The sequence below is a fragment of the Neofelis nebulosa genome, chromosome 14 (genome assembly GCF_028018385.1).
Source record: "Neofelis nebulosa isolate mNeoNeb1 chromosome 14, mNeoNeb1.pri, whole genome shotgun sequence".
NCBI classification, from domain to species: Eukaryota; Metazoa; Chordata; class Mammalia; order Carnivora; family Felidae; genus Neofelis; species Neofelis nebulosa.
Window position 1 is genome coordinate 23,419,913 of NC_080795.1, and position 22,655 is coordinate 23,442,567.

The following is a 22,655-nucleotide window of genomic DNA, read 5'->3' on the forward strand; positions in this document are numbered from 1 at the left end:
ATTGAAAACCCTCATCACTAGATCTTATCAGGGCACAGTTTTCCCTTTTCCCAGCATTCCTTTGAATAGGGCTGTGGCAGGCCTAATGAATACTGTCAGAATTACCCTTGGAGCCTCTAAATTCAGAATACAAAGCCAGAAGCCATTTAAAACAGGATTAACAATATCAAGTATGGAAACATTTGACCTATGAATTCCCAAATTCCAGACCATAAATAGGACTGATCCAAAATATCATGAACTGTAATTCCATGGCATCATTTCAATAGACATGCATAGCTTTTATGTGAGGACAGGATTCTTTGATAAAATATATCTAAGAAGCTGTGAGTTCAATAAAGCTAAAGCTTCTTTACTGTAGGATTCCTCAGAGCCTTTTTTCTGCCAGTATGGTTGGTGTCTCCAAGAAGGAAAAGGACATGTTCTGTTTCCTAAATTTATATGACCATAGGAACTTTTTGGCAGGGAGCACATCTATGGAGCATATTTTGGGAAACATTAAGGCACAGAGACTTAGACACAGAGGGACTCTGCCTGTAGATGGAGCCAAAGGCTCCAATTCCTACCTAGGTTGGCAGATTTCTGGTAAAACAAGAAAGGTCATTTACATTGCTAATTTCTCCCTATATCTTTAATTATCAACTAATCTTTTTTTTTAACTGATCTTTTTTTTTTACTGTTTATTTATTTTTTGAGAGAGAGAGAGAGAGAGAGAGAGACAGAGTGTGAGCAGGGGAGGGGCAGAGAGAGAGGGAGACACAGAATCTGAAGCAGGCTCCAGGCTCTGAGCTGTTAGTACAGAGCCTGAAGCAGAGCTCAAACTCACAGACCGTGAGATCATGACCTGAGCTGAAGTCAGATGCTTAACCGACTGAGCCACCCAGGCGCCCCTTAACTGATCATTTTTTTAAAAACAGACTTAATATTTTTAAGATTTCATTTTTAAGTAATCTCTACACCCAACACGGGGCTTGAATCCACAACCCCGAGTTCAAGAGTCACATGCTCCACTGACTAAGCCATACAGGTACCCCCCCAAAAAAAGACTTAGTTTTTTAGGTTTAGGTTCTTAGCAAATTAAGTGGAAGATACAGAGATTTCCCATATGCCCTCTGTCATCACACAAGCATTGCTTCCTCCATTATCAACATCCCCCACCAGAGTGGCGCATTTATGACAACTGATGAACCTACATTGACACATCATTATCATCCAAAGTCCATAGTTTATATTAGGGTTCACTGTATTGTACTTTCTATGGATTTGGCCAAATGTATAATAACATATGTCCACCAACTGATTATATATATATATATATATATATATATATATACACACACACACACACATAAAACATGTGGCTCATACTTCTTTTTTTAAAATTTTTTAAATGTTTCTTTTTGAGGTTGGGGAGGGTCAAAGAGAGAGGGAGACAGAAGACCCGAAGTGGGGTCCATACTGACAGCACAGAGCCTGATATAGAGTTCAAACTGATGAACTGTGAGATCATGATCTGAGCTGAAATCAAGAGTCAGATGCTCAACCGAGCCATCCAGGTGCCCCTGTTTGTTTGTTTTTAGTTATTCATCAAAGTTTAGAGAATATATTGTATCCTTTAAAAGAACTGGATGCTGCTTCCTTTCCAACCAGGGCCTGGCAGAATGGTTCCCACAAAGAAGGGTGGCCAGAAGAAGAAGGGCCATTCCACCATCAACGAGGTAGTGACCAGAGAATATACCACCAATGGTTATCCGCGCTGATATAAGCTTATGCAAGAAGAAATATTTCTTGTTACTCATACTAGCATTATTCACAAGCACACCTATGGAGTGGGTTTCAAGAAGACACTCGCAGAGATCTGGAAATTTGCCATGAAGGAAATGAGGACTCCAGATGTGCACATTCACACCAGTCAGTGCTCAACAATGCTTTCTGAGCCAAATGAATAAGGAATGTTCCATACTGTATCCATATGCGGTTGTCCAGAAAATGTAAGGAGGATGAAGATTCGCCAAACAAGCTCTTTATGTTAGTTATCTATGTACCTGTCACCACTTTAAAAAATCTACAGACAGTTAATGTGGATGAGAACTAACCAATGATTGTCAAATAAAGGCATAAACTAAAAAAAGAAAAAAATTTTTTTTTTTTTTTTTTAAATAGGGGCACCCGGTAGCTCAGTTGGTTGAGAGGCTGACTCTTGATTTCAGCTCAGGTCATGATCCCAGGGTTGTGGGATCCAGGCTTACATGAAGCTCAGTGCTGAGCATGGAGTCTGCTTGATATTCTCCCTCTCTCTCCCTCTGCCCCTCCTGGCTCATGCATATTCTCTCTCTCTCTCTCTCTCTCTCTCTCTCTCTCTCAAATTAAATAAATAAATGAATAAATAAATGAATGAATGAAGAAATAAATACATAATTTAAAAAAAGAACTGGATGCTATTTTTTAAGGTTTATTTACTTATTTTGAAGCACCCCACACAATGAATGAAAAAAGACCCATTTAAAAGCACATTATTGTGAAATTTAGTACTTCAGTCATTAAAAAATAGTCTAAAAGCTTCCAGAGTGGGAACATATCACAAATAAAAGAATGAGAAAAAAATACTATTGGCCTCTAAGGATGCCTGGGTGGCTCAGTCAGTTAAACGTTCAACTTTGGCTCAGGTCATGATATCGTGGTTTGTGAGTTTGACCCCCATGTTGAGTTCCACATTGGGCTCTGTGCTGACAGCTCAAAGCCTGGAGCCTGCTTCAGATTCTGTCTCCCTCTCTCTCAAAAATAAATAAACATTAACAAATTATTTCAAAAATAGTGTTGGCCTCTCAAAAAAAAAAAAGTTGAAATCTGGAAGTTAATGAAGACATACCTTCAAAAAATTCCAAGAAAAAATTATCAACTTAGAATTCTATGCTTAGTGAAACTATTAATCATGTTTGAGGGTAAAGACATTTTTAAGGCTGAATGGTCTCAAAATTTACCTCATGAATCTGCTTTCTCTTTCTACTGGGAGAATGCAGGCAAGTGAGAAAGTAAAACAAAGAAAAAGACCTAGATCCAGTAAACAGGGAACCAATATACGTGATACACAAAGGGATTTTCCAAGATGATAGTAAAGGGAAGTCCCTGCATGACAGCTGTGGGGCAGGCCCATAAAGCAAACAATCCACATCAAAGGAGAATGGAGGACTTTTCTCCTAGAGAAAATGGATCTGATGCATTAACTGTGAAAGACTGTATTTCTCTGCCACAAATATAGTGGTTCTCCCCATGATGCCCTTCCTTCCAGAGCCCCTTTCTAAGAATATAGATCCCTGCCTCATTATGTCAAGCTTAGCCAAGGACCTATTTGGCTCAGTACATTGTGAGTGAAAGTGATAAATAACTTCATAGTAGAAACACTAAGAGCCAGTCTGCCACATGTCCTTTGCCGCCTGCCACAGACCAGCCATGTTCCACAGAGGGTGCTCTTCATTGGGTCTCGGGAGTGAAGACAGTATGCAGTCAACCTGTGGCAGATTTATATCATGAGAAAAACAAACAAACAAACAAACAAACAAACAAACAATGTTGCTGTAGAAAATCACTGGCATTTGGGGGTAATTCGTTATCAGAGCATGACCTAGAATGTGCTGATTGATACTTTCTCTGAAACTTTAAAAAAAAATTTAATGTTTATTTATTTTTGAGACAGAGAGAGACAGAGCATGAGCAGGGGAGGGTCAGAGAGAGAGGGAGACACAGAATCGGAAGCAGGCTCCAGGCTCTGAGCTGTCAGCACAGAGTCCGACACAAGGCTCAAACTCATCAACTGATGAGATCATGACCTGAGCCGAAGTCAGATGCTCATCCGACTGAGCCACCCAGGCACCCCTCTCTGAAACTTTTCAAGCATGCGGACAACTGTATTGTCAGGGGAAGAATTAGTGATCAGTATCTACAAAATTAAGCAATTACATTCATTATTTTAAAAACATTTATTAAATTCTTACTATATGTCAGGGATTCTTTCTATGCACTAGGAATATAACAAGTAAAAATATTAAAGAGGCAATTACTAATATCAAAAAATGATTATAAGAAAGGAATAACACAGTAAAGAAAATCATTAATAAAACGTAATGGCAACATACTGAATGGAAGAAAATATTTGCAAATCATGTATCTGATGAAAGGCTAATAGCCAAAATACATAAAGAACTCATACAATTCAACAGCAAAAAACCAAACAATCCAATTTAAAAATGGGCAGAGGGGCACCTGGATGGCTCAGTTGGTTGGGTGATCGACTTCGGCTCAGGTCATGATCTTGCTGTTCCCAAGTTTGAGCCCCACGTCAGGCTCTGTGCTGACAACTCAAAGCCTGAGCCTGTTTCGGATTCTGTGTCTCCCTGTCTCTCTTTCTTCCCATTCCCGGTTTGCGCTCTCTCTCTCAAAAGTAAATAAACATTAAAAAAATAATAAATAAATAAATAAACAAATAAATAAATAAAATGGGCAGAGGATCTGAATCTTTACAAAGAAGATACACAGATGAACAACAGGTACATGAAAAGATGCTCAACATCCCTAATTATCAGGGAAATGCAAATCAAAACTACAATGAGATGTCACTTCATACCTGTTAGAATGGCTATTATCAAAACGACAAGAAATGGCAAAGGGAAACATGTGCACCGTTGGTGGAAATGTAAATTTGTGCAGCCACTATTTCCTTAAAAAATTGAAAACAGGGGCGCCTGGCTGGTTTGGTGGGTAGAGCACGTGACTCTTGATCTTGGGGTTGTGAGTTCAAGCCTTACATTGGGCATAGAGATTACTTTAAAAAAATTAGGGGTGCCTGGGTGGCTCTGTTGGTTAAGCACCTCACTCTTGATTTTGGCTCAGGTCATGATCCCAGTGTTGTGGGATTGAGCCCCTATGTTGGGCTCTGAGCTGAGTGTGGAGCCTGCTTGAGATTCTGTCTCGCTCCCTCCGCCCTTCTCCCCAACTTGCATGCTCTCTCTCTCTCTCTCTCTCTCTCTTAAATAAATAAATAAATAAATAAATAAGGGCACATAGGTGGCTCAGTCAAACGTCTGACTCTTGGTTTTGGCTCAGGTCATGATCTCACAGTTCACGGGTTGAACCTGCTTGGGATTCTTTGTCTCCTTCTCTCTCTGCTCCTTCCTGCTTCTCTCTCTCTCTCTCTCTCTCTCTCTCTCTCAAAAATAAATAAATAAACATTAAAAAAAACCCTAACTAAATAAATAAAAATAAAACTAGCAGGAAGGCGATGGGCAAAATGAGTGAAGAGTGTGGGAGGTAAAGGCTTTCAGCTATGGTGTGAATAAGTCACAGAAATAAAGGCACAGCATAAGGAATATAGTCAACGGTATTGTAATAATGGTTGTGTTGTGACAGATGGTGCAGCTACGCTTACGGAGAGTGCAGCATAAAGTATAATCACTTTATACTTTAAATACTTGTTGAACCACTATGTTATACACCTGAAAATTATGTAACATTGTATGTCAACTATATTTCAGAAAAACAACAACAACAACAACAAAAGGACTACCATATCATCCAGCAGCAATTCCACTTCTGGATATTCATTCAAAAGAAATGAGAACATTAATCCAAAAAGATATCTGCAGGGGTGTCTGGTTGGCTCAGTTGCTAGAGCATGTGACTCCTGTTGTTGGGGTCATGAGTTCTGACCCCATGTTGAGTATAGAACAACAACAGCAGCAACAACAACAATATATATATATATATATATATATATATATATATATATATATATGTAAAGATACCAGAATATGCATGTTCATTACAGCATTATTTACAATAGCCAAGACATGGAAGCAGCCTAATGGATGGATAAAGAAAATGTGATACATACAATGGACTATTATTCAGCCATAAAAAAAGAACAAAATCTTGCCATTTGTGACAACATGGATGGACCTGGAAGGCATTATGCTAAGTAAAATAAGTCAGAAAGACAAATACCATATGAGTTCACTTGCATGTGGTATCTAGAAAAACAACACCCAAAAAGCCAAACTCATAGATACAGAAAACAGATTTGTGGTTGTCAGAGGTAAGTGATGGGGGCTTATTTATTTTATAACTGGAGAAATTTATACTTTTTAAAAAAAATGTTTATTTTTGAGAGAGAGATAGAGAGCAGGAGAGGGACAGAGAGGGAGGGAGACACAGAATCCAAAGCAGGCTCCAGGCTCCGAGCTGTCAGCACAGAGCCTGATGCGGGGCTCAAACCCACAAACTGTGAGATCATGACTTGAGCTAAAGTTGGACACTGAACCGACTGAGCCACCAGGCGCCCCAGAAATTTATACTTTTCGATCACCTTCACTCATTTTGCCTACCCCCTACTTCCCTCCCCATATGGTATAATACAATATAACTTCCAGTTATAAAATAAGAAAGCCTTGGGGATGTAACATGCAGCACAGTAACTATAGTTAATACCGTATCGCATATTTGAAAGTTGCTAAGAGAACAGGTCCTTACAAGTTATCATCACAAGGAAAAAAATTTGTTACTGTGTGATGATGAATGTTAACTAGACTTACGTTGATCATTTCATAATGTATACGTATATTGGTCATACTAGTACACCTGAAAATAACACAATGTTATGTCAATTATATCTCAAGAAAAAGTTAAAAAGACATAGCCATTAGCCATGGCAGGGCTGCCTTCAAGTGCTTCCCTGCTGCCTCCCTCCCCACTCCCCAGGTATCCATTCATTCATATTAACATTCATCCACAACCAGGGTGCCTGGGTGGCTGAGCTGGTTAAGTGTCCCACCTTTGATTTCGGCTCAGGTCATGATCTCATGGTTCGTGTGTTTAAGCCCCACTCTGGGCTCTGTGCTGAGAGCACGAAGTCTGCTTGGGATTCTCTCTCTCTCTCTCTCTCTCTGCCCTCCCCCCACTTGTGTTCTCCCTCTCTTTCTCTCTCTCAAAATAAATGAATAAACATTAAAAAAAAGATCTAGGGGCACCTGGTGGTTCAGTCAGTTAAGCATCCAACTTCGGCTCATGTCATGATCTCACAGTTTGTGAGTTCGAGCCCACATCAGTCTCTGTGCTGACAGCTTAGAGCCTGGAGCCTGTTTCAGATTCTGTGTCTCCTCCTCTCTCTGCCCCTCTCCCACTCCCACTCTGTCTCTCTCTCTCTCTCAAAAATAAACATTGAAAAAAAACACCTAAAATGTTGGTCTACAGTCTCACAGACTGAAATATTTTAGATTAACTCCATGAACAAATTCGTATCTCTTATCTGCCATACAAACAATCCTGCAGATTTTCTCTGCCCATTAAAACCCCAACTTCATTTTCATTATGTTGGGAAACTCTTTGCCAATTCCATATGGTCCTGATAGGGTTGTGAACTCATGGTCACAGGGGCAGTCATGAGACCCAGGCCTACCAAAGTCCCCCATTACCCTGCCCTCAGTGATGATTGAGGTGTGCTACAAACTACAATCCAAAAAAGACCAAGCATAGTCAGCTCTAAGATAACCATGCAAACACTAGAGAAGAGTCACTAGGCTGGGAAGATGTAACTGTCAGTGACCCTCTTGCCCACCATTTGGAGAGAATCTGCCTGTAGAATAAAGCCACACAGAAGGGAAGACGGCCCTACCTACCCTCTTTGAGCCCTGCCTCCCGCTATTATGAAGCCACTACCACTCCAGACTCTCCTGTTTCAGAAACCAAACAGTTTTAGCTACTTTACTTAAAACAAAAATAGCCCTAATGCAAGGCCCAGGTCCAGCTTGAAATGTGAAAGGATATTTACAAATGTAAAACTATTCTAATCTGAAATTTCTTTTTGATGACTGGGAGATCTGTCACTGATCTCAAAACAATTCTCTCAAAACAATAAATGGGTCATGAGCCCATTTATTATTTATTCTAAATAGGAATTGTAGTTCCTCTTAATTTTTAAATTATTTCCCCTCTTTCTGCAAAAAAAAAAAAAAAAATGTACATTTTGCTGTTGTTCCCTTGCTGTATTCTCCCTGACAAATGTTTATCCTCCTGATACTGAGTTACAGCTGAAAATTGCTTTGTCTTGCAACTTCCTAGACTGATGTTTGAAAGAGAAATAACATTTCTGGTAACCTAAGAAACTTGGAAGTGAGTTAAAACAGTCATCCTCAAACCTGGCTGTGTGTCAGAATCATCTGGGGGAGCTTTATTCCCCTAAAGTATGAATTCTGACTCCATTCCAAATCTTACTGGAAGGGGATTGAGTTGAATTGATTTAACACTCAGTAATGCTGTATTGAACCAAGTCATAATTTTTTCTTAAAGAGACAAAGATATAAAACAGAATCTCTTTCCTTTCTGTTACTGGAAGGCACGAATGAGCTCATGAAAGTCTCTCTTTTCTTAACTCTAGAGAACAAACTGATGGTTACCAGGGGGCTGTGGGGTGAAATAGGTGATGGGGATTAAGGAGGGCATTTGTCTGTGAAGAGCATTGGGTGATGTATGAAATTGTTGTATCACCATATTGTACACCTGGAACTAATATAACACTGTATGTTCACTATACTGAAATTAAAATAAAACAAAATAATAAAAATAAATAAATAATAAATAAATAAACAGAATGATAAAAAATAATGAAAAAAAATTTTTTAAAGACTCTTCAGCTTTGTGAATGGAGGAAACACTTTGGCCACATAAAAGTTGGAGCTAAAGAGGCAATTTCAGGGACATTGAAATGAGAATAATGGGAAACTCTGAACTTAGGCTCAGAACTTTTGTTAATCACTTATTTAGCAAATATTTACTGAGGGTTTTTTTTTTAATAATTTTTTTTTCTTCTTGAAAAAGAGAGCACGACCAGGAATGGGCAGAGGCAGAGGGAGAGAATTTCAAGCAGACTCCATGCCCAGCATGGTGCCCAACATGGGGCTTGATCTCAGGAACCCTGAGATCATGACCTGAACGGAAATCAAGAGTTGGGTGCTTAACTGACTGAGCAACCCAGGCACCCCCATTTACTGAATTTTTTGCTTAACAGCCGGCCATATGCAAAAAACTGGGGGTAAAGAGGTTAGAAAGCATATTTTTTACTTCAAGCTCAAAGTCAAGCAAATTTCCATGACTTAAGTAAAATTTCCAGTTGTATTGTTTTGTTCATGTCCAGTTGTATATATTGACACTCAATTCTTCCCATCAACTGCAGAAGGCAAAAATTCTCTTCTGAAAAAGAAACTACGTTCTTATCTAGGAGTTATCACCAAAGAACTTTAATAATAATACAAAAATAACTTTAATATTACTTCTTGGGGAAAAATATGCTCAAGAAAAATGAGAATGTATTCTTTTAGTCTAAATCCGTAAGAGACTGCCTTGGGTCTATTTGACATTCCTGGTCTGGATATCAGGGTCAATTACTCCAGCCAAGATGGCCTCCTTACCAGCCTATTCCTGAATACAAAGAATCCAAAGTGTTAAGACAGTAGTTATAACTTGGGATATAATGGGACTCGTGCTATGTCCCCCGGCAAAAACGGAGTCCGGGACCTATGTATTCTTCCTATCAGAGACAGAGCCCCATATAGAAGCTTCTGATTGAAGTGCATATACAAACATCCTGGAAGACAGCACCCATCTTTGCAGACAGACCATTGCCTCCAAATTGATACATCAGCTGTCCCTCCAGTATGCTGCTGTGATGCACTCTCGGGCCAGTTACCTCTGGATGGTGCATCTGGGATATGGCCGGTTGATTCCATGGTCGTGGGCCCATTCCCATACCTCCTTTGCTGTGAAGTGGGTCTCCTGATCAGATACCACATTATTTGGAATCCATGCCTGTGGATCAGGGACTCTATAAGACACCATGTAGTGCTGCTGGCTGCTTGACTCTGCTGGCAGAAAAGGTAAACCAATACCCAGAATAAGTGTTACTCTGGTGAAAACAAAGTCTTGTCCTTTGTAGCAGTTTCCTAGGGCTGCCATAAAAAAGTGTCACAAATTGGGTAAACAAGAGAAATTGTCTCCCAGTTCTGGAGACTACAAGTCTGCAATCAAAGTGTCTGCAGAGGTGGTTCCTTCGAGGTCAGTGAGGAAAGGGCCCCTTCCAGGCCTTTCTCCCTGGCTCACAGATGGCCATCCTTATGTTCGCATTTCTTCCCTATGTCTTCACATTGTCTTCCTCCTTTGTGTGTCTCTCGGTCCAAATTTCCCCTTTCTAAAGGACATCAATCATATTGAGCTGGACCCTACTGTACTGATCTTATTTTAACTTGATTACCTTTGTAAAGACTATCTCTAAATCAGGTCATGTTCTGAAGCACTGCTGGTCAGAACTTCAACATATGAATTTAGACGGGACACAATTTAACCCATAACGTTTTTCCAGGACAAAAGGGGCCCAGCGTAGTGATTTTACCACCATTGGATTGTTGGGTGCTGGAGACACACACACACACACACACACACACAAATATAAACATGATATTTATTTCTATAAATATTCTAAAGCTTTGTTCTGCAATGCAGTTAAGTTACTTGGGAAGAGTTTGATCCTCTTGAAACGTACTCTTTATGCTTTTTGAGGTGGGCACTGCTTTTTGGAGCAGTGTTTAGTCTGGGATTAATCTTTCCTCACTACTTAGGCAATACTCTTCTGAATATTCCATCCTATGCCCCATGAATGACAAGGCTTTCCACTCTGGCTGGTGGGAGCACAGGCTCTTCCCAGCTTTTTGTGATCTGTGCAAGTTGCTCCTTTTGGGTGGTTCTTTCCTCAGCCTGAGCGTTTCCTCACATGCTGAAGACTTGCCGGACACCACCTGGGGCTCCCTGGCATGCTGTCTCTGCATTGGTCTCTACTCACCAGTATTTGCACCTGAGAACTCCAGCCACCCTGGGTCTCCATTGATTTCCAGCTTTGTCTCCTCAACTCAGGAAGATGGTCGGGCTCCACTTGGCTCCCCCTCCGGGCACAGCAGACTGGAAACACCGCCCTGGCAGGAAGCTCCAGCAATTGTAAGGCTCACCACATGTGTTTCTCTTCTTCCAGGGACCACTGTCCTTCCTCTCCTGATAGCCAGTGTTTTTGAAACTGTTGTTTGGTATATTTCATGTAGCTTTTTAGTTACTTCAGTTCTTTTAGTTCCTTAAATGGGTCCTTGTTACTTCATCTTGGCTAGATATAAAAGATTGTAATTTAAAATATATATATTCAATTTTGGGAAAGTGGTGGGGGACAGTATCAGAGACTTCTACTTGGCTTTACCTAACATGATGGCTTTGGCTCCCAGTAGGCAGACTCAGTATAAGGTTTACTTCAACTGTCAAATATGACAATCCCAGCCAAATATCCAGGTATGGAAGACTAACCACAGAGTGCAGACCCAGTGGACCCACTATGAACTGTAAGTTGCCAAGGACCCTATTTATTGCCTGGCTCCTCATTTGTCCCCTCCCTGATAGGGGAACCAAGAAGACATTTTAGGCCTCTTGTGTTCAACAGCCCTAGAAATGTCTGAGTTTCCCCTTTCTTCACTGTATAATCATTGGAGTAAATAATACCATCTGAGTATGTACCTTTGGGGAAGAACCGCGGAAATCATTATAGTATATTCTAACCATGGTGCTGCAGTGTTCTTTCGCCTGCAGTCAATGAGTCCTTGATCTAAACACTGTTTCTTGCCTAGAAACATGGGGGACAGTCTCTGATACTGTCCCCCACCACTTTCCCAAAATTGAATATATATATTTTAAATTACAATCTTTTATATCTAGCCAAGATGAAGTAACAAGGACCCATTTAAGGAACTAAAAGAACTGAAGTAACTAAAAAGCTACATGAAATATACCAAACAACAGTTTCAAAAACACTGGCTATCAGGAGAGGAAGGACAGTGGTCCCTGGAAGAAGAGAATTTGCTGAGCTGACTACACAGCCTCTTGTTCAACCATTCTTGCATTTCTTCCTTTATTTATTTCAAATAAAAACTGTATATATTTAAAGTGCACAATGTGCTGTTTTGATATTTATATACATTGTGAAATGATTAACATGACCAAACTGATGAACACATCCATCACCTTTTACCATTTGCATATGCATGTGCATGTGTATGTGTGTGTGTGGTAACAACACTTGAGATCTACTATTAGCAAATTTCAAGAATATGATACACTGTTATTAACTATAATCACCATGCTGTGCATTACATCTAATTTCACTTTCTTTTAATTATATGTACTTGAGTAGTATCTTTGTTGGTTGCTTCTGTTTTGCCCCTTTGGGACTCTGTTCAACCCTGTCCAGAACTCTCTGCAATGCAAGCCCCCTTGGCTGCAAATCTGATCTAGAGTTATTAAAATTCTGGCTTCTGGCAGTTATGTACCACCACCTGCTTTATGTTGCTTTGGGCCTCCTTCATCCCGGTTGCCAGCAACAATCCAAGTTTTGGCATAGTCTCTCCAAGGGCTTGCCCTGGCCTGCAGAGGAGACACCACTGAACTTCCTAATGATTCTACTGCCCCCTTCACCTGCACCTTAAGATGATGGCCTTGTGATCATTTGTCTTCCAGGACCTCTCATGGAATATAATGCTCTCGGGAGTCTTCTGATCTCACATAACATCCACTCCACTTCTTTTTTACTTTTATTTCTTTTATGCTCACTTCTTTTTTATTTTTATTTATTTTGAGAGAGAGAGAGTAAGCAGAGGAGGGGCAGAGAGAGAGGAAGACAGAATCCCAGCAGGCTCTAGGCTGCCAGCACAGAGCCCTACACAGGGCTCAAACTCACAAACCACGAGATCATAACCTAAGCTGAAATCAAGAGTCAATGCCTAACTGATTGAGCCACCCAAGCGCCCCAGCATGCTCACTTCCTTAAGTCTTTTATTCTCTTACTCTACCATATACTATAGTAATTCAAAGGAGGGCATTAAAGGCAAGTGGATCCTACTAATTGCAAAGCAGACTCCATCAAGAAGCCTGCCCATAAACAGCTGGGAACACTTCACAAGTGGATTCCCCTCAACTGGACGATGAATGCCCCCCACACTCCACATACCTCACCCGTGATCTCCTCTGTGCTGTAGCTGGGTCTCCATGCACACTTCCAATGGTGGTAAGAGAAAACTTTGTAAGATGGCTAGTGAGCACACACAGAAAGCTGGCCTAAATCTGTTGCCCAGGGAGACACCACAAACTAGAGCTTGAGCTCCAACTTAGGGCAAACAAAAGAAATGCTGTCAGCACTGTCAGCATGGTGTGTTGCAGGATTGAGAGAGGGCATAAAAGCTTAAGGATTGAGAGAGGGCATAGAAGCTTAAGAATTCTGCCACAAGTCAGAGCCAGAAGCACGGAGCAGATGTATCTATAAAAGATCTGACAAAGCCTTAGAATTCCTAGCAGGGCCGATGGAAGGTATTTCTCTCCCAAAGAAAGTAAAGAGTACAGGAAATGACTGTCACTTCAAATGCAAAGATGACAATGCAAAACTTAAAGGAGAATGAAAAACCAAGGAAACAAGTCACCACCAAAGGATCACAATAATCTTCTAGTTACTGGTCCCCAAGAATTGGAGATCTGCAACTTACCTGACTTAAGGACTTAAAATAGTTATTTTAGGGGCACCTGAGTGGCTCATTTGGTTGAGTGTCCAACTCTTGATTTTGGCTCAGGTCATGATCTTGCAGTTCATGAGATCCAGCCCCATGTCAGGCTCTGTGCTGACAGTGAAGGGCCTGGTTGGGATTCTCTCTCTCAAAATAAATAAATATTTAAAAGAAAATAAGATAGTTGTTTTATTTATTTATTTGTTTGTTTGTTTGTTTGTTTGTTTGTTTATATGTTTATTTTGAGAGAGAGAGGGAGAGAGAGAATCCCAAGCAGGCTCTGCACTGTTAGCGCAGAGGAGTTCTCGAACCCTGAGACCATGACCTGAGCCAATATCAAGAGTTGGATGCTTAACCCACAGAGCCACCCAGGCACCCCTACAACAGTTGTTTTAAAGAAGCTCAGGGGCACTTGTGTCTTCTTTATGCATCTGATTTCAGCTCAGGTCTGACTTCAGCTCAGGTCCGATTTGGCTCAGGTCATGATCTCACTGTTCCTGGGTTCAAGTCCCACATCAGGCTCTGTGCTGTCAATGCAGAGCCCACTTTGGTTCCTCTGTCCTCCTCTCTCTCTACCCCTTCTCCATTTGTGCTCTCTGGCTCTCTCAAAAATAAATAAACATTTAAGAAAATAAATAAATAAAGAAGCTCAATGAGCTACAAGAAAATATAGGAAGACAATTGCACAAAATCAGGAAAACTATACATGAACAAAATGAGAACTTTTACAAAAACAGAAATCATTAAAAAGAACCAAATAGAAACTCTGGAGCTGAAAAATACAACAAATGAAATGAAAAAAAATGCAGTGGATCAAGTAGAAGAAATAATCTGTGAGTTAGAAGATAGGAACGTTGAAATTACATAGTCTTGAGAAAAAAGGAAAGAATGAAAAAAAGTGAAGAAATCCCATGTGATCTATTGGATACAATAGAAAGAAATGATTTGTGAATTATTGGAATCCCAGAAGGAGAAGAGAGGGAAAAGGGTTAGAAGCGAATCTAAAGAAACAATGACTGAGAACTTCCTAAATCTAAGAAGAGATTTGTATATCCAAGTTCATGAAACTCATAGGTCAGCAAAAAACTCAACTTAAAGAGATCTTCTTCAAGACACATTATAATAAAACTGTTAAAAATAAAAGACGGAAGAGAGAATCTTAAAAAGCAGTGAGAGGAAAGAAGCTTCTAATTTATAAGAGAACCACCATAAGGCTATAATCAGATTTCTCAGCAGGAAACTTAACAGGCAGGAGAGAGTGGGATAATATATTCAAAGTGCTGAAAGAAAGAAAAAAAAGACTATCAACAGGGAATAGTTTAGCTGGCAAAGTGGTCTTTCAGAAATGAAGGAGAGATAAAGGACCTTGCCAGACAAAGAAAAGCTGAGAGCTCACCACCACGAGACCTGCTTTACAAAAACTGCTGAAAGGAGTTCTTCAAGCTGAAATAAAAAGATACTAATTAGTAATATGAAGACATATGAAAATATACAACATACTGGTAAAGGTAAGTATATAGTCAAATGCAGAATACCTAATACTGTAATATGATGGTGTGTTAACCACTTATCTCTAGGATAGAGGTTAAAGGACAAGAGTATTAAAAATACCTATAGGTACAATAATTTGTTAATAAATACACAATACAAGAAGATACCAAAACAACACCAAAAACAAAAGGGGGAAAGTAAAAGCATGGAGTACTTTTACATGATTGAAGTTAAATTGTCACCAGCCTAAAACAGACTATAGTATCTATAAGGTATTTTACATAAGTGTCATGGTAACCATAAAGCCAAAACGTACGGTAGATTCACAAAAGATAAAGAGAATGGAATCAAAGCATACCACTATGGAAAATCATCAATTCACAAAGGCATCAAGAGAGGGAGAAAGAAATAAGGAAACTACAAAACAGCTAGAAAACAATAAGATTGCATTAGTAAGTGTTTACATATCAATAATTATTATGAATGTAAATGGATTAAATTTTCCAATCAAAAGATAGAGTGTATTTAAATACATTTAAAAAAAAAGACTCAACTACAAAAGGTCAAGTACAAAAAAGGGGTGCTTGGGTGGGTAGCTCAGTCGGTTAAGCATCTGACTTTTGGTTTTGGCTCAGGTTATGATCTCACGGTTTTTGGTTCAAACCCCACCTCAGGCTCTGCACTGACAGTGCTGAGCTTGCTTGGGATTCTCTCTCTCCCTCTCTCTGCACCTCCCCTGCTCGCTCACTCTCTCTCTCAAAATAAATCAATAAATATTTAAAAAAAAAAGGTTCACTTCAGCTTTACAGACACACAGAGGCTCAAAGAGAGAGAAAAATATATTCCATGCCAATGGAAACCGGAAGTGATCAGAGTAGCTGCTACACTTTTATCAGACAAAATAGACTTTACATCAAAAACTGTAACAAGAGACAAAGAGGGCCATTACATAATGATAAAGAGGTGAATTTATCAAAAGGATATAATTGTAAATATATATGCACCCAACATCATAGCACCTAAATTTACGAAGCAAATAATAACAGATCTGAAGGGAGAAATACATGGCAATATGATAATGGTATGGGACCTCAATATCCCACACTTCCAACAATGGGATCATCCAGACAGAAAATCAATACAGAAACAGATTTGAATCATACTTTAAATCAAATGGAGGGTGAGCCTGACTGGCTCAGTCGGTAAAGCAATTCTTGATCTTGGGGTCATGAGTTCAAGCCTCAAATTGGGCAAAGAGTTAACTTAAAGAAAAAAAAAAGCATTAAAACAAATAGACCTAAAAGTCTATTTTTTTTAAGTTTATTTATTTTGAGAGTGAGAGAGAGTGGGGTAGGGGCAGAGAGAGGGAGAGAGAATTCCAAGTAGGTTCCAAACTCTCAGTGCAGAACTGGATGTGGGGCTCGAACTCATGAACTGTGAGATCATGACTTGAGCCAAAATTAAGAGTTGAATGCTCAACCAACTGTGCCACCCCAATGCCCCCTAACAGTCTATTGTACAGAACATTCCACCCAATAGCAGAATATATATTCTTGCCAAGCACATAAGGAACATTCTCCAGAATAGATCCTATGACAGATCATAAAATAAGTCTTAACAAATTTGAGAATGAAATAATGCAAAGTATATTTTCTGATCATAATAGTATAAGACTAGAAATCAATAACAGGAGGAAAACTGGAAAATTCACAAAAATGTGGAAATTATGCAACATACTCCTGAATAATCTGATGGATGAAAAAAGAAGTCAAAAAGAAATAAATATTTTGAAACAAATGAAAATGGGAAGAAACACAATGTACCAAACCTTATATAATACAGCAAAAGTAGTTTTAAAAGGGAACTTTATAGTGATAAACATGTATGTTCAGAAAAAAGATCTCAAATAAAACATCCAAGTTATACCTCAAGGAACTAGAAAAAGAGGTACAAACTAACCACAAAGTTAGCAAAAGGGAGGAAATCACGAAGACTTGAGCAGAAATTAACAAGATAGAGACCAGAAAAATAATAGGAAAAAAATCAGTGAAAGTAAGAGCTGATGTTTTGAAAAGAAAAAAGAAAAGAAAAGAAAAGGAAAGAAAAAAGAAAAGAAAAACCTTTAAGCTAGACTAAGAAAAAAGAGAGAAGACTTAAAATAAAACCAGACATGGAAGAAGAGACATTATAACTGATGAAACAGAAATATAAAGGACCATAAGAGACTGCTATTAACAACTGTAGGCCGACAAATAGGATAAATTAAAGAAATGGATACATTCCTAGAAACATACAACCTATCAAGACTAACCCATGAAGAAATAGAAAATCCAAACATACTAATAATGAGTAAGGACACTGAATCAGTAACCAAAAATTTCCCAATAATGAAAAGCCCAGGACCAGATAGTTTCTCTGGTGAAGCCTATTGAACATTTAAAGAAGAATTAATGCCAATGCTTCTTAAACTCTTCCCAAAAAATCTATGGGCAAGCATTATCTAGATACCAAAACCAGGTAAGGACACTACAAGAAATAAAACTTCAGGCCAATATCACTGATGAACATAGATGTAAAAATTCTCAACAACATATTAACAAACCAGATTCAACAGCACATGAAAAGGATCACACACCATGATCAAATAGGATTCACCCTTTGGATGCAAAGACAGTTCAACATATGCAAATTGATAAATGTAGTACACCACATTAATAGAATGAAAGATCAAAATAGAGAGAAAGCATTTGATAAAATATATCTTTTCATTACAAAAACTGTCATAAATTGGAGTAGAAGGAATGTACATCAACATAGTAAGAACCACATATTATGTCAATATGTCACAATTAATGTCATATTCAGTGGTGAAAGGTGGAAAACTTTTCCTCTAAGATCAGGAACAAGACAAGTATGCCTACTCACCACTCCTATTCAACACAGCACAGGAAGTCCTAGCCAGAGCAATCAGGTAAGAAAAAGAAATAAAGGGCATTCAAATTGAAAAGGAAATGGTAAAATTATCTTTGCAGGTAATACGATCTTATACATAGAAAATCCTAAAGACTCCACCAAAAAACTTAACTAATCAACAAATTCAGTAAAGGTACAGGATCCAAAATCAAGAAATCAGCTGCATTTCCATATACTAATAACAAATACCTGAAAAAGAAATAAAGCAACTCTATTCATAATATAAAAAGCAATAAAATACTTAAGAATGAGGAACTAGATACAGATTTTTCTAAAGAAGACATACAAATGGACAACAGGTACATGAAAAGATGCTTAACATCACTAACCTTCAGGGAAACACAAAACAAAAACATGAGAAATCATCTTGCACTGTTAGAATGGCTATTATTGAAAAGACAAGAGATAACAAGTGTTGGCGAGGATGTGGAGAAAAGGGAACTCTTGTGCACTGTTAGTGGGAATGTAAATTGGTACAGCCATCATGGAAAACAGAACAGTGGTTCCTTAAAGAATTAAAAAATAGAATTACCATATGATCCAGCAATCCCACTTCTGGGTATGTATCCAAAGGAAATGAAATCAGGATCTCAAGGAGTATCTGCATTCCCATGTTCCACGCAGCATTATTCACAATCACGAGATATGGAAAAAACCTAAGCATCCATTATCTATAGACAAACGGATAAAGAAGTTGTGATGTATGTAAAATGGAATCTTTTTCAGCCACAGCAAAGAAGGAAATCTTGCCACTTGTGTCAACTGGCATGGCCCTTGAGGACATGATGCTTAGTGAAGTAAGTCAGAGAGAAAGAGAGAAATACTCCATGGTATCACTACCATGGAGTGGAATCTAAAAAGTCCAAACTCATAGAAACAGAAAGTTAACAGCGGCTGGAGGTGGGAGAAATGGGGAGATGTTAGTCAAAGGGTACGAACTTCCAGTTATAAGATGAATATGTTCTGGGATTTGATGTACATTGGGATCTAATGATTACAGTTAATAATATTGTGTTATATACTTGAAAGTTGCTAAGAGTTAGATCTTAAATATTCTCACCACAAAAAAGAAATGGTCGTTATATGAGGTGATGGAAATGTTAACTAACCCTATTGTGCTAATCATTTCACAATATGTAAGTGAATCAAATCATTATACACTGGGTACCTGGGTGCCTGGGTGCTTCAGTCGGTTGAACGTCCGACTTCAGCTCAGGTCATGATCTCACGGTTCGGGAGTTTGAGCCCTGCGTCAGGCTCTGTGCTGATAGCTGACAGCCTGCTTCGGATTCTGTGTGTGTGTGTCTTTCTCTCTGCCCCTCCCCCACGCACAGTCTGTCTCTCTCTCAAAAATAAACATTAAAAAGAATTTCTAAATAAAAAGTCATTACATTGTAATGATTTGTGTTTTAAAATTTTAAAGTTTTTGTGGGTTTTTTTTGTGTCTATATTTCATGTTTAAATTAAAAAAAAAATTCTTTTAAGTAGGCTTCATGCCCAGTGTGGAGCCCAATGCAGGGCTTGAACTCATGACACTGAGATCAAGACCTGAGCTGACATCAAGAGTCGGACACTTAATTGACTGAGCCACCCAGGTGCCCCTACATTGTACACCTTAAATTTTTTTTTTAATTTTTTTTTAATGTTTATTTATTTTTGAGACAGAGAGAGAGCATGAACGGGGAAGGGTCAGAGAGAGAGGGAGACACAGAATCTGAAACAGGCTCCAGGCTCTGAGCCGTCAGCACAGAGCCCGATGCGGGGCTCGAACTCACGGACCGCGAGATCATGACCTGAGCCGAAGTCGGACGCTTAACCGACTGAGCCACGCAGGCGCCCCTGTACACTTTAAATTTATGTTATAGGCCAATTGTATCTCAATAATACTGGGGGGAATTTTTTTTTTTTTAAAGGGATAGTTCTTTTCCTCCATTATGAGACTCCACATATTCCAGGTAGATTTTATTATTTCTTTTTTTTCTTTTTAAGTTTATGTATTTATTTTAAGAGAGGTAGAGAACAAGCTGGGCAGGGGCAGGCGGAGAGGGGGACAAAGAATCCAAAGCAGGCTCTGTGCTGACAGCAGAGAGTCTAATGCGGGCTTGAACCATGAACTATGAGCCAAAGTCAGATGCTTAACTGAGCCACCCATTCATCCCGACTTTATTGTTTCTTAAACCTGCTTATGCATGGGGCAGCTAGAAGAGGTGGGGGCAGAGTCTAAGAAGGATCCCTGATGGGTCCTCTCACTGGAGGGTATTCTAGCTCTTAATATGGAGGGTGGGTCTCTCTATGGGCTCTAACATTACAGAGGAGTCAGGGACCCACAGTCTCTGGAGTCCCACACCCAGATGTCTCTATCTCATGTGTCAGGGTCTCCGGTTGCCCAATTGGGACCCTGACCTTCCCATAACAGACCGGCCCAGCTGAGCATCCAAATATTTTTGAAGCTCAAAGCTCTTTCATTTTTTTTTTTTCAAAGATTTTATTTTAAGCAATCTCTACACCCAACATGGGGCTTGAACTCACAACCCCGAGATCAAGAGTCACATGTTCCACTTACTGAGCTGGCCACGCGCCCCTCAAGCCTCTTTTAAATTTTATTTTTATTTTTTTTAAAAATGTTTTTATGTTTGGGGCGCCTGGGTGGCGCAGTCGGTTAAGCGTCCGACTTCAGCCAGGCCACGATCTCACGGTCAGTGAGTTCGAGCCCCGCGTCAGGCTCTGGGCTGATGGCTCAGAGCCTGGAGCCTGTTTCCGATTCTGTGTCTCCCTCTCTCTCTGCCCCTCCCCCGTTCATGCTATGTCTCTCTCTGTCCCAAAAATAAATAAAAAACGTTGAAAAAAAAAATTAAAAAAAAAAAAAAAGTTTTTATGTTTATTTTTGAGGGGGGGAGGGGCAGAGGGAGAAGGAAACACAGAATCTGAAGCAGGCTCCAGGCTTGCCTGACACGGGGCTCAAACCCACACACCGTGAGATCATGACCTGAGCCGAAGTCAGAGGCTTAACTGACCGAGGCACCCAGGCGCCCTCCTCAAGGATCTTTTAAATGCTGACTCTGGTCTTGAGCTTTTCCTGTTCTCCCACTGTAGGAGGTAAGACCTTCTTTGGCAGTTACCAAAGAGGCCCTCTGGTGTTCAGAAGTAGTTTTCAATTGTCATCTGCCCTCAACTTTGCATCATCCCTCTCTAGGTGATGCTATGGATTCAATTGTTCATCTTGTCCCCTCCCAATTCATATGTGGAAGTCCTAACCCCTAATGTGATGGTATTTGGAGACGGAGCCTTTGAGAGATGATTAGGTCTAGATGAGATTATGACAGTGGGGCCCGCATGAAAGGATTAGTGCCCTTGTAAGAGCCAGTTCCTGCTTGCATTCTCTGAGTGCTGTGAGAATACCTTTCCGTTGTTTTAGCCACTCATGTATGAGATTTTGTTACTGTGGCCCAAGCAGACTAAGGCAGAGGCTAATACAATTTATTAACAATCACCCAATTTTGTTGTCCTTGTATTCATTGTTCCCTCATATTTTTCAAATGCTTGAACCATTGTACTTACTGTCCAAGGCGGTCTCCTCCAATGGAGCATTCTTCCAAATCATCACTTGTGTAAATTTTAGCAACTGGGCCACATAATACCTGTGGCAGGGCCTATCTATGTCCCAAATGCCACCTGGGATGGGGTCCTCATTGTCAGGGAGACAATGAGTGTGACTAGGCCTCAAAACTCCATCTCATCAACCTTCTTCTTGACCACACTCAGTGCCAACTCTGTTGATTCTGGTGGTCCAGAATCAGCACTAGAGTTTGGAGGGCATTGGGGTTTCTTGTGGTAAAGAGTATGTGTAATGTTTGTGAAAGATAAAAAAGGATCAGGGTGGGCATCTGGCTGGCTCAGTTAGTAGAGCATGCAACTCGATCTTGGGGTCATGATTTCGAGCCCCATGTTGGGGGGGTAGTTTACTTAAAAAAAAAAAAAAAGATCAGGCTATGAAAACCAAACCATGGTGTAGATCTGAAACCTGTGAAGGGAAAGGGGGGAGGAAGCAGATGTGGGTAGGTGGAGTGTCAGACTGAGATGCAGATCTGCCAAGATCTCGCTGATCTAATGGGAAGCTCTAGACCAAGGATTATCTATTGGAGAAGTCCCACACTGGGCAGCAATGGCCAGGCCATGTTATTGGCTGGGGGCTGCTTGGGAAAAGTGTGATTTGGGCTCTATCTGAGGCAGACGCTGAAGGGCTACCCTTGGAGAAACCAACCAGCTAACTGTACTGCTTGCAGCTGACCAGCAAGTTATTTCATGAAGGGAGATCCTACACTCCTACAGCAGCCACGCTCACCTTGTGGTCACTGGAGACAGAAAGAGGCAGACGGACAGACAGACAGACAGACTGGAATGTGTTCATTTCAACAGATCAGAAATCACAAAACAGTATGCAGAATTCAGTTATTCAAAATAGAAACCAAACGACCGACCATTTGGAATCAGCATAAATTCACCAAGAATGAGTTTCACCAGAATAACCAGCATCTTTCTTTGCTAAACTATATAGAAATATGGCCT

At 39.9% G+C, this 22,655-nt stretch overlaps 1 long non-coding RNA gene and 1 pseudogene across 1 annotated transcript; one reads left to right on the top strand and one right to left on the bottom strand.

The window, feature by feature from the left end:
• The first annotated feature begins 1,640 nt into the window (after positions 1–1,640).
• Positions 1,641–2,095, top strand: LOC131495073 (large ribosomal subunit protein eL31-like; annotated as a pseudogene).
• A 5,469-nt stretch (positions 2,096–7,564) lies between these two features.
• On the bottom strand, positions 7,565–20,717 carry LOC131495075 (uncharacterized). The gene is made up of 3 exons (XR_009253744.1): positions 19,937–20,717; positions 18,622–19,703; positions 7,565–11,191 (listed from the first exon to the last, which is right to left on the bottom strand). It is a non-coding gene; the product is annotated as an uncharacterized LOC131495075 (long non-coding RNA).
• Between the last annotated feature and the right edge of the window lie 1,938 nt (positions 20,718–22,655).